Source organism: Chrysemys picta, chromosome 1, assembly GCF_011386835.1.
Source record: "Chrysemys picta bellii isolate R12L10 chromosome 1, ASM1138683v2, whole genome shotgun sequence".
In the NCBI taxonomy this organism is placed as follows: Eukaryota; Metazoa; Chordata; order Testudines; family Emydidae; genus Chrysemys; species Chrysemys picta.
This window is the reverse complement of record NC_088791.1, coordinates 314096323-314109339: the sequence shown is the minus strand read 5'-3', so window position 1 is coordinate 314109339 and position 13017 is coordinate 314096323. Positions and strand designations below refer to the sequence as shown.

General features: G+C 41.1%; 1 protein-coding gene across 5 annotated transcripts in view; it reads right to left on the bottom strand.

Moving 5' to 3' along the window:
• ZDHHC20 (zinc finger DHHC-type palmitoyltransferase 20) overlaps window positions 1-13017 on the bottom strand; it is a 78553-nt gene that overhangs the window by 60661 nt on the left and 4875 nt on the right. Inside the window, exon 1 of one of the 5 annotated variants that reach the window (XM_065595140.1) lies at window positions 1863-2696. The exons of the other annotated variants lie outside the window; for them this stretch is intronic. The gene's annotated coding sequence lies outside the window, so the exon portion shown is untranslated. Of the gene's footprint in view, window positions 1-1862; window positions 2697-13017 lie in introns of those variants that run through there. 5 annotated transcript variants of the gene reach the window in all.

Below are 13017 nucleotides of genomic sequence, written 5' to 3'. Positions count from 1 at the left end.
TTTTGTGAGTTGGATGCATATACATTTTAAATAACTGTCAAAGGAAGGCCTGCGAACACACATTCCACAGTTAAGTAATGGCCTGTCTTCGAGAATACATATTTTCCTTTAGTCTCTTAAAAATCCATTTTTCCCCATGCCCTTAGACTCGATATGAAGCATATGGAGGAGTGGATGAGATTCCATTCTAATCCAATCGCAGAACACAAGTCACTCTCTCTTCCTCGGGGCCAAGCGTTTGCTGCTGTGGAACTCCTCTGACGACCTGAGAAATGAGGCCCAACCCAGCTAGCAAAATGGGGGTCTCCCATCAACCACTAGATTTTTGGGCAGGATGATCTCTGATTTTAAAAAAATTAAATGTCAGTGAGGGATGAGTTTCTTCGGACTAAGCAAACTGCATGCAACAAGCATAAATTATTTTTGGTAAGTTCATTGACTACATAGAGCCATCACTACTCTGATGTCAAAGCACACAACACAGTTATTTACATTAACTGCTGAAAGGTATTACTTAGTTGCGCAAAGCTTATGAACAGAGCCATTTAAGGAAGTTTTATTTCAAAAGCACACCGTAGTCTGTCTATTAGCTGTGGACAAGCTGAAAGAATGAGTTCCAGCCTATTAGGCACACTATACTTAAGTATCCATGTGCTGTCAATCACCAGAGTATCTAGGCGAACAGCATGGAATTATTGCCTTTGGTATATTATCTGTATAATTAGGAATTGGTAAACAATTTCTTTCTGCAAATTGCATATGACATGAAGAAGAGGGAAATCTGGACAATCTCTGAATAATTAACTGTAAGGCATTCTAGTTCTCTATTACACTTCACACAAACAAAAACTATTTAATTCTATCCTAATGTGGAACAACCTTTAAACTCCCTCTCTAACCACATTCCCTATCCAAAAACAAACAGACAAAAAACCAAAACCAGTAGTTAAATATGTTTAAGCTCTGAAGCATTAAGAAAAGTCATAGTTTTAAAACCCACCTGCTGGCGTTATTCCAGTACATGGACCCCTGCAACACTGCTAGTGTGCCAAGAATTATAATGATGTGTATACTTACTAGACTGCCCTCTCCAAGTTTCTACAATGACTTCAAATTTCCATAGTTCAAACTAATCTTTAATACAAAAGGAAGAAATTTTACTTCCTCCTCATAACACTTTATTTTATTTGTCACAAACACCTCTCCTTTTTCAGCTTCCATTCTCCAGCAGATTTCTGCATTACATACATGGAACAATTTTCCAAGGAAAAAACCCAAAGACTGCTTTATTTTCATTCTAGACAGGTGTACCATTTGTGATGGGTTAGATCACAGAAACCCCCTTGCGAACTGCAAAGTGATGTGCCAAGACTACTTCTGCCCCTGCTTTCCCTGCCAGCTTGGGACCCCAGCACCCAATTTTGCTGACCCAGACATGCCTGTCTGTTCCAACACAGACCCAGGGTCTGAATTACGTGCCCCAAAGCTGCAGACTTAACTGAAAGCAGCTTACAGAAGTCTTCTTGTCTTTAACACTCAGATGCCCAACTCCCAATGGGGTTTAAACCCAAATAAATCTGTTTGACCCTGTATAAAGCTTTTACAGGGTAAACTCATAAATTGTTCACCCTCTATAACACTGATAGAGAGATATGCACAGCTCTTCCCCCCCCTCCCCATGTATTAACACATACTCTGAGTTATAATTAATAAGTAAAAAGTGATATTAAATACAGAAAGTAGGAGTTAAGTAGTTTCAAGTAGTAGCAAACAGAACAAAGTGAATTACCAAGCAAAATAAAATAAAGCACGCAAATCTAAGCCTAATACAATAATACAACTGAGAACAGATAAAATCTCACCCAGAAAGATGTTTCAATAAGTCTCTTTCACAGACTGGATGCCTTCCTAGTCTGGGCACAATCCTTTCCCCTGGTACAGCTCTTGTTCCAGCTCAGGTAGTAGCAAGGGGATTCCTCATGATGGCTCTCATTTGTGGGTTTTTGGGGAAGTGGAGCCAGCAGCTGAAGGGTTTTGTCTCTTCAACTCCATAACAGCCAGTTCATGCTTTTGGGGCTCAATCTGGGCCTCCATAGCTCTCTCATGGGCAGCCTCTTCTGCCTCCTCTGCTCTTTTGTGGGCAGCCACCTCCCTGGCTTCCTCTGCCTCTTTGAGTTTCAATTGAAACTCCCGATCCTTTTCCTTCTCTTCTGCTTCCAATCTAGCTAGCTCTAGTATAGAAGCTGCTTCACTGGTAGTCATTTTCCCGCTTTCTTGTGCTGGGCCACACCATTCTTATAGTACAAAGCCACAGTTCTGAAAAGCCTTTGGTTATATTTATCTTGACTAATAAAGTATAGTCTATTCTCATATTTATAAAATATTGGTGGACAAAACACAAGTCTCAAGCTTCAAAATCTTCTTAGTTATCCAAAAATTATGGATAATTTAGCCAAACCCTTCAAAAAATAAGTCACTGTTAGAGGTTTTGTCTCAAGAATTACATAATACTACACATTTTCCATAACTGAGACAAGTATCCAGTGAATCATTAATGTAAAGTTCTAATCTATAATAGAAAACTGCAAGTTGTGCTTCAAACTGTCTTATAAAAAAACCTTCTCCTTTTATAAATTAAAAAACAAAACAAGTCTGTTGTTCCCAAGAGTACATGTGGTTAGCTTGAACTTGGGCTTCTGGAATGAGACAAACAACCAATGTGGGGACAGAATATTTTAAGTGTTATATATTTCTAAATCTAACAGAATTTAGGATTAAGTATTGTTAATTGTATACATACCAGTGCTAGATGCTTCACAGAGACGCCCAAGACAAGTTACTGCTCTCAAGAGCCCCAAAACTAAGGGGGTAGACATGACAAACAAGAGAAGGCAGAACATATACCAAGAAGCGCTGGTAGAGACATGGATTACAGAGATAGTGAGTTTACATCTGCATGTAACATACATCATAGCGGTTCAGAATGTATTGGTATTTATTGTAGGATTTATTTTTTTTTTTAAGTGAGTGATCTGAATGAGATCAAGGACTCGAAGAAAAGGACAAGTCTAAATTTGATGCACAATGTAACACAGGGGCAGCAAAATGACTCAAAAAGGGAGTGGGAGGTGACATGGTAAAAGTTCTTGGCGAGAATGACGACTTTGGTAGAGCAGCATTTTGGATAGAGTGGGGGCTGTCTATTACCACAGTCATAGGCGCCGACTCCGTGGGTGCTCCGGGGCTGGAGCACCCATGGAAAAAAATTAGTAGGTCCTTAGCACCCACCAGCAGCCAGCTCTCCCCTTCCCCTCCCACCCACCCACCGGCAGCCACACCACTTAATTCCTCCCCCTCCCTCCCAGTGCCTCCTGCCTGCCACGATCAGCTGTTCCGCGGCGTACAGGAGGTGCTGGGGTGAAAGGGGGAGGAGTTGGGATGGGGCGTGTTCAGGGGAGCCGGCAGCGGAACAGGGCAGGAGGGGGCGGCGGGGGCAGGGCCTGGGGCAGAGTAGGGGCGGGAAGAGGCAGGCAAGGGTGGGGACTTGGGAGAAGGGGTGAGATGGAGGCAGGGCCTGGGGCAGAGGCTTGGGGGAAGGGGTCAAGGCCTGGGGCAGAGTACCCCCAGAGCCTAAAGGAAGCCAGCGCCTGTGGCCACAGTGATCAAATTATTAACCAAGACTGTTACACACCTCAGAGGAGAAGATTCTAGTACTCATGATGGAATATGAGTAGGGTGTGGACGAGCAATTTGGCTGAAATGTTGTGGAGGAAGAAATGACAGGACTTAATTTTGGCTTAAAGTTGAGAGAAGAAGACAGGAGTCAAATATTATGCTCTCACAGACAGCAAGGAATCATTCCTGCTGGAGTGTTTTCTTAAGACATTTCTCACTCTTATTGTTCTGGGGTGCAGGGAACGGTTAAGGTGTATCCCTCAAAGTTCAAAGGCAGCAGAAATGGGGAAGTGTGGGGGAGGTGGCTACAGAATTTAGTGTGTCTGCTGCTGCCTCTCCTACCCTCTCACACCATGTTAGGGAGTCTGCCCAGGGAGCAAGAAGGTCTGATAATCGATTAGCACTTCTGTTAAACATCACTAAGGGAAAATTGAATGTTTTTGCCTCCAAAGTTGGAAAAAAAATATGACTCTGTTGGCACTTTTGAAGAGAAATTATGAGCAGTTTCTAAGAATTAAATCAATAGGACTTTGATGCTAGCAGACCAGGTGGCAGCTCATGCCAAAGCTCCAGGCCCCACTGAACATTGACAAATGCACAGCTGGAAACCAGTCTGGCTTACCTGTGTGTTAGTATCGTTAAGATAAATATTAGAGTTGTAAGAACGTGTTTGGTGCCTAGACCTTATGAACAATGTAGGAAGCTGCATGTACTGATCTCACTTGTAACTTCTGTAGCTCATGGTATAAAGTTATATTGAGTGTCTGTATTGTAAACCTCTGTAATTGTGTAACTCACCAAACAGGACAAGCAGCATTAATTCAGATAGAGTGGTCCTGCACACCAGATGGCCCATTGAAGGCAAATGAGGCAATGCATAGCATCAAAGGATAGAGACCTTGTTGACTGCATCCCTCACTCCCTCCAAGACCTGAGCATGATCTCATCCCATCAATTTGGATTCCTGTGTGATATGGGATAAAAATCCCAGACAAAGAGAAACTGGGATCTTTATGTTGTCTGGATTCTGAGGGGCAAAGATTCCTAAACATAAGAAAGAGATCCCCATGCTGTATGGCATGGGTGAGCCCTAAAAGACATATAAAGCTGCTTATTATAGATGCTTATATTACCTTTTAAATCAAAAACTGTAACTCATTTGTGTGTGTATGTTTCCTGTTTTAACCTTGCAAATAAGATTTATTAACTGAGATAGGAGTTTAGTTAGTTTATTACAGGATTGGCTACAGGCTGTGTCTTGGGCTTGAGATCGGAGTATAACTGACCTGTGGTAAGTGACTGGTTCTTTGGAACTGGGAGTAACCTGAATATTGTTGGAATCTTTGTTGTAAAGTGACCATCTATAGTCCAGCTTGCCTGGGTGGCAAGATAGACTGGAATGTCCAAGGGGATTGTCTGTAACTCTGTGGTAAGATTGTTATAGTGCTTTAGGACTTCACACCTGTTACTGGGTTGGTGAAATCTAATTATAGAACATACAACCAGTTTTGGGTTTCTGTCCTGCTTTTTGACAGTCTGCCCTGAGGCTGGCACTCACGGTCATTAGCCACTCCAGACTGTGTGACACTGACAACTGAACTGGAGAGTCTGAAAAACTGTAGGAAGCTGTAATTAATTAATTCATAGATTCATAGATTCTAGGACTGGAAGGGACCTCGAGAGGTCATCGAGTCCAGTCCCCTGCCCTCATGGCAGGACCAAATACTGTCTAGACCATCCCTGACAGACATTTATCTAACCTACTCTTAAATATCTCTAGAGATGGAGATTCCACAACCTCCCTAGGCAATTTATTCCAGTGTTTAACCACATTGCTTCTTGTTCTATCCTTAGAGGCTAATAGTTTATTGCAGTGGTCTCCCAATTTTTTTGATCGCACACCCCTATCAGTAAAAAAATTTTGAGCACGCACCTCCTGCTGCGCCAGCTCTACCATTTTTGCCGAAGCAAAAAAAAAAAAAAAGCCGCTCGGACTCCCACCTGATGAAGGGGGGGGGGGAAAAGCGCTCCTCCTGCTGCGTAGCCCCAAGGATCCTCTTGCGCACCCCACTTTGAGACCACTGGTTTATTGCATGGAAGGATGAAACATAAGAAAAGGTCACAAATTCATACTGGTTGTATATGAGGAAATGGTGGGTTTGGTTAAAGGGATCTCAGGATTATTAGAAAAAAGTTGCATAAGCATTGATATACCAAGTGGGATAAACACAGCATTCCAAAACCCAAGTTTATACAAGATACAACTGGGATTTGTCTTTAAAAAAAAAAAAAAAAAAAAAAAAAAAAGGTGTTAAAAATAACCATATACAGATTACTCTTTTGTACTAAGCCAGATATATAGAGAAGTTTCACAAATTATAGAAGCGAAGAAAGAGATAGATACAAGACAGTCTAAATATACTATGTTGCAAGGACAACTTAACACAGAAGATGCATTTCTGAACTACCCGAGTAAGAGTCTTTGAATATGGACAAGGCTATCTATATATTTTAACCATAAAATTAAGGGCAGATAGTGAACTTTTTTGCTCTATATGGTTTTGTTTATTTAAACTTGGATGAAGTTCAATTCTGAAGAGGGTAAAAGGGGATCTACAAAAGAAAACATAAGTTTATGCCTTTGTTTCTTTATACGTATAAGGAAGACCTGAAATATTATTTTGTTTTCAAAAACTAAAATAACTTTTTTCTTTTTTAAGCAGAGTAGAACTTCAGGTCCTGTCTATCTTGATTTCCCTACAAGACTCTATGGATGACTGAAGAATTGGTATGATTTGGATTAAAAAAATGAAGTGATTATTATTCAGACTATTTCAAACTTTTTTTTTAATCTGCACATTTAAATTCAATGTCTGAGAAATATTTAGAAGACATTAGTCCAAGCCTTTCAATTAAGGGATGAGAAAGTTAATAATCTATATCTAAACACAGCCAACGAGACCTAGAGCACAGTCAAGGAAGACAAAACTTGATATACCTGTTAACTCCAGAGTAACAAACCAAGCAGAATTTTTAAAAAGAACATGCACGCCATTTCAAACAGGGCTTTGGAACTGTGCTCCAGCTCCAGGCAAAAACCTGCAGCTCCACTGCTCCGGAGCTGCTCCACGCTCCAGCTCCAGGCTCCGCTCCAAAGCCCTGATTTCAAACCTTATATACACCATAAAAGGGCGCTAACCCCAATCTTCCCCTTTCTTTTTGTGAGTCATATCAGTTAATTTAGCATACCTTATACAAGGTTTGCTCATCTTTCTTTAAGTGTTCTCAAACGGGATCAGATCTGTCAATCCCACTGCATCAGGCTGAAGCTCTTGATAGGAAGTATATATAAAATGGTAGCCTCCAAAGAGAGACACCATTCCCAACTCCCATCACTGAACTGAGATAGTGAAACAGTAACAGATATATCCAAAACCTTTTTGTTCTTTTTTATAATATATATTTAAGATAGCTAAAATATTTAGCTTACTGTAACTAATCACTCCAGCTTTCCATTCTCCTTGAAATGTGGGCCTCTTCATCCCATTAGCAAGATATGTTGAGCTCATATAAAAGCACCATATGCAAGTCTTGTAATATATTGCTGATACTCATGCAAATACAGAAACAGAAGACCTTTCCAAAAAGTTACTGAAACACTATACAACTGTTAAGTGCAACCTTGTCATTGTTTGTTAGCTATTGTGTTAACATTTTGATACAGAGTAAAGACTTGTTGAGGGAAAACAGATGAAACTACAGTCCCTTTGTTTATCAGAACACAGCACTAAAACAGATCAACCCAAGCCTCTTAGTACTGACTGTGCGTCAGAGAAATTATAAAGGACTGTTTGTATTTACGTTTACAGTAACCCTTGTGGGCTTGATGGTACAGATAGAGGGAACTGAAGTTACATATTTATTTATTTATTTGTATTATTGTCACACCTAGGAGCCTGAGCCATGGATCAGGACTCCACTGTGCTAGGGGCTATACAAACACAGAACAATAAAACAGTCCATGGTACAGACTAACTGTATAAGTGAGTTCAGGATACTAAACAAACCAAAGACAGAGATATCACATTTTCCTAGGACAAGGCAGTAATGATTCTTCACAACATAGAGGTGCATCCACACTAAGGGTACGTCTAAGCAATCGATTTATCCAGGATCGATATATCGCGTCTCGTTAAGACGCGATATATCGATCCCCGAACACGCTCACCGTCAACTCCAGAACTCCACCAGAGCGAGCGGCGGTAGCGCAGTCGATGGGGGAGCCGCGGCCATCGATCCCGCGCCATCTGGACCCCAGGTATTTCGATCCAAGATACTTCGACTTCAGCTAAGCTATTCGCGTAGCTGAAGTTGCGTGTCTTGGATCGATTTCCCTCCCCCCCCCCGCCCCAGTGTAGACCAGCCCTAAGAAAAAAGCTAACAAGAAAAAACACCTAACGTATGTTAAACTCCTAGTGAAGATAACACTGTTTGTAATCTAACACATATGGAAACTACAAACTGCCTTACATTCACTAGGATTTTAACATGTGTTGGCTAGCACCATTTTTTCCCTAGTGACAAGGCCATAAGGAAGAGTGGGTGTGAGAGGAAAAAATGTCTTAGCTATTAAAGTATACAAACGCTGTCTCTAGTCTGAAGACTAAAGGAGCTCAACAGACTGCTCCTCCATAGCAGCAAAGGAAGCTAAATTCTACCTTTGAAAGCATATGGTGTTCCATCGGTGAGGGGGGCTGGGCTATGGAGAAATAAAGTGAGAGACCATCATTCCCAGTCCTTTGTTATAAAAACCAGACAAACTTGCCTCTACTGTAAAGGTTCATTGCTGATTCCAGAGACATTAGAAGTTTTCCATGTTAGTTGTGAAAACAATGGTCTGGAGATCAGTTCCTTTAGCTAGCTACACTTTTGGTCCCATTCCCCATTCCACCACCAATTTTGTGATTTAATTTAAGGCTTATCTATCCTAGGGAAGTTTTGCATAAGTTTTCCACGGATGATGTTGGTGGAGCTGAACCAGTGTTAATAACACTGGGAGCCATAGCCTAGATGACCACTGGCATTTTTCACCAAAATCATACTGCTTCAATGTTCAGGGGCAGGCGAGGGAGAAAAGAGCCAAGTCAATCACAAGGGGAAGTCATTTTCTTCCACAGAGGAAACACATTTTTAGGTGTGGGGCGCTGCAGAAGGGATTTGCAGCTAGAGAAAGTGAGATGGAGGATGGTGAAACTGGAGGATCTAAGAGCTGTGTGAATGGGGGAAGGAGCAAACACAAGGTTTGGTGGCTGGAAAATGACATCCCCTCTCTAACAATTCTTATCTACTTAGCAATAAACTCTGGCCAGCTACATGTGTTGGCTGGGCCCTGGCATAAGCAACTAATTGAATTTTACCCAAAATGAGATTGGGGCTTTTCAAATTCCTCTCTCAAAGAAGTTGACACACCCCAGGTTTCATTATCTGTGAGAGCATGCAGAACTCAGTGGAGGCACAACTAAGGCCAGCAGAAACAGACCAGGGCTTCAAGTTCCTTTAAGGTGTAGTGGTTAGTAGCTAGACAACTACATTGAAACAAGTCCCAGTTTTAACATATTTAGGCAGGGTGTCCCACAAGACAAGAGTTTTCCTGCATAATGGATCCTGGTTCAGCCCAGGGCCAGATCCACAGTTAATCCATCCGAAGAAGTGGGCAGTAGTCCACGAAAGCTTATGCTCTAATAAATTTGTTAGTCTCTAAGGTGCCACAAGTACTCCTGTTCTTTTTACAGAACAAAAAGATTCTCTGACCCAAAGAGCTCTTACAATTTAAGCATAAGACAAGAAACAACAATCTTGGTCAGCTGTTTGTCCTGAATCAGCCCTGGGCTGGATCCACAGTTAATCCATCATTGGTGGGATGAGCACAAACTACTCTGGTTGCCTGTAGTCACAATTATATAACTCACTTATTTCTAAGGGCTTTGGAATATCTTCACAAGGAAGATGTGTATAGGCTTATATAAATAAAAGGTGCAATATACAGCAAGATTTTTTCCTTAAAAATGTAACTCAAGTAAAAGGTGCTTTTGAAAACTGACCCACTCTCAATAGGGAAAGCAAAGTACTGACAGCACTACCAGTTTCCAGCTACACCTCTACCTTGATATAATGCTGTCCTCGGGAGCCAAAAAAATCTTACCGCGTTATAGGTGAAACTGCGTTATATCGAAGTTGCTTTGATCCACCGGAGTGCGCAGCCCCGCCCCCCCGGAGCACTGCTTTACCGCGTTATATCCGAATTCGTGTTATATTGGGTGGTGTTATATAGGGGTAGCGGTGTATAGCTTCCAACCAATGCACCTTAGCTATGTTCTACAAGCAGCACACCCAAAGATAAGTTAGTTCAGTCACAATACTGAGATTGCATCAATGGTACCAAGTAGTGCGAACCGCAATATCTAAATATTTAGTGTGTTCATAACCATGGTACATAATGGATTCTTGTCTAGTATGGACCACACCAACATCACTCCCCAGCTCATTTTATATAGGTCACAACAATGTCTTTTGGTCACTACCAAGCCAGCACAGATTCAAGATAGTGGCGTAGATATGGAAGGCTTTGTATCTTATCAACCACCCCAGGAGTCATCCAGACTATATGCACAAACAATTTCTACACTGAATAATTTCTGCCAGGGATAAATGTTCATTTTGAAGATCCACATGGCTTAGCTGATTGAGCATCTATTTTTATGCATAATCCAAAATTTAAAATAACCCAAAAGTGACCATCATACTTAATTGTTGGTTTCTGATTTCTACTTAGATCTTCTCCCTCCCCAAAACATTAACATAGCAGAACCAGACACTCTTTGTCTCACACGACCACCTCCATCATTCTTCCTGATCTCCATCCAAGGCAATGAACTACTAAGAAATCAGTGCCACCAGCAGCACCAAATTCAGTGGCTTTGCACTGGAGCCAGGTGCAGAATGAAATTCATTTGGATCACAACACAAACCCAGTTAATCATTTTCACTCTGCAATTCAATGTGTGTGTAAAGCATTTCTCATATGTCAAGGATTCCCACACCTAGAGCACACCGGGCTACAGTGCCCTGTGTTTCAACCGTTATTACCCAGCAGGTCCGACTGAGTTCAAGTACCTGTTTTTCTTTCCTTCGGGAGTCTGTGAGCAGGGTGTACAGTGATCAGACAGCCTTCTTAAAACCAAAGTATTGCTTAGTTCAGCAGTAGAAACAGAGCATTTAGAGAAAATGGATTTTAAAACAATCTACATGCATGTCTACCTTGCCTAAAAGCTTCCCACCCCAAATAATAACCTAAGCAAGCTGAACCTCTTCAGACACCTGCAGTCCATCTGTCTCAGTCTGGTTTCCTCAAACAACTACACCGCCTCTTAAGAGACCATTCCTTTCTAAACCTTCCAGTTCTTTTATCTCCTACATTCACAGGCCTTTTCCTGTCCTCGTAGCCTCTTAACAACTACTCAAGTGTTTACTGAGAAATGACTTATTTTGAGCCATTCTTTCCTGATTGCTATTCCTGACAGCTCCCTATTAAGCTAAATATAGCCATACAGTAAACATCCAAATAACCAGGTCAACATACAGTTTTTAACAGAAATGTAGGGCTAGAGGGGGCCTCGAGAGGTCATCAAGTCCAGTCCCCTGCACTCAGGGAGGCCCAAGTTTATGAATTTATAAATTATTACAAAGCTGCTCCAGTTCCATCACAGGGGTAAGAGAAAAATGCAGAAACATGAAACTCAAATACATAATTAAACAGAGAAAGAACAGTGGGAATAAAACAAATATGGGAAGAGGAAGATAAACAGAATGGGGACAGAGACAACAGTGAGGTTGGGATCCTCTCTAATTTTGTTTTCAAGAATTTTTTGCAAAGTTTACAAACAAGATACTAAAAGTGCACCCTGGTACCCCACTAAATTACTCAGTGAATACATTTGTTCACCTTTATTAATTTAGTAAGGAGGGACTACAAGAAAGGAACTATCTTTTTGTTCTGTGTTTGTACAGTGCCTAGCACAACCGAGCCCCAGTCATGGGCCAGGACCCCAAGGAACTGTGATAATACAATAAAAAGTTATGGTTCAGGGAATACACAAAGAATGCTCCCAAACTCTCCGGATGTCTCCTCATGCAGTTAGTACTCAGACAATCCTTTATATACATCCTTTCTTAACATCCTGGGGAAGACACTGACATTTATGGCCCTGCCTGCCTTCCACTTCTCTCTCATTCATGCTCGCTTCCTTTCAGTTTCCTGTCTGTATTTTCTTTTCTAGCCTTTCCTTCCATCTGCCTCTTAATGATCTTTCTGTGTCTTTTTCCACAAGAGCAATCATATCGTCTGCACTATGTGTATTTCACTGAGGAATGAGAGAAGTGAAACTGACAGCTCCATTTCTGCCCTTGCAGAGATCACATCACTTTCACATATTCATGGTATATTAAAAGGGTTGTCATTACTCTTCACAATAATATATAGTGCAGTAGTTTCCAATCAAAAAGAAAACACACGTCATAAAAAACAAATAAATAATGTTACTCCTTTAAGTAGGGATATCTACTTGCCAAAAGAAGGTGAGCATCCAGTAATTTTGCATTCTGAGCCATGACTAAGGTCTGTGTGTTTTTTAAATGAACTGATGTGTAAAAGAAAAGCATCACAAATCTACATTCTCCACCCCTTGGTTTGTCTACTACCGGTAAGTATTCACATCAACCAACCTTTTCCGAAGACTTCTACATAACACAAAATAAAAAAAAATTAAAGTATCAACTATTTTTTCAGTCATAGAAAATACAACATGAGACATACTACACACAGTGATTTTTGACTGGTAACATGTCAAGAATCCACTTAAAACAGCAATACAATAATGATCTAGATTTCCTATTATTAAAGATTGAATTTGCAAGCACAGCCTGCACAGTTGCACCTGCAAACATTAAGAATGAAAAAATTGCATTGAGAGTGCAAAATGGCTAGATGATTTATGCATACAACTGACGGTTTTAATACAAACAAAAGCCCCAGTTCTGCAAGGATCTCCACATGGATGGACCCTGGTTTCTCTGCAGAGCTCCACTGAATTCAATGGGGCACTGTACAGATTTAGGGATCCATCCCTACAGCTCCTTCCAGGATCAGGGCCAACATTTTCAAGGTACAGGTACAATTATTAGTCAGCCTCTAACACTGGATGGCCTTGAGGTCAAGACACTGAACTGAGGCTTGGAAGAACTAGTTCAATTCCTGACTCAACCAAAGACTTCCTGTATAACCTT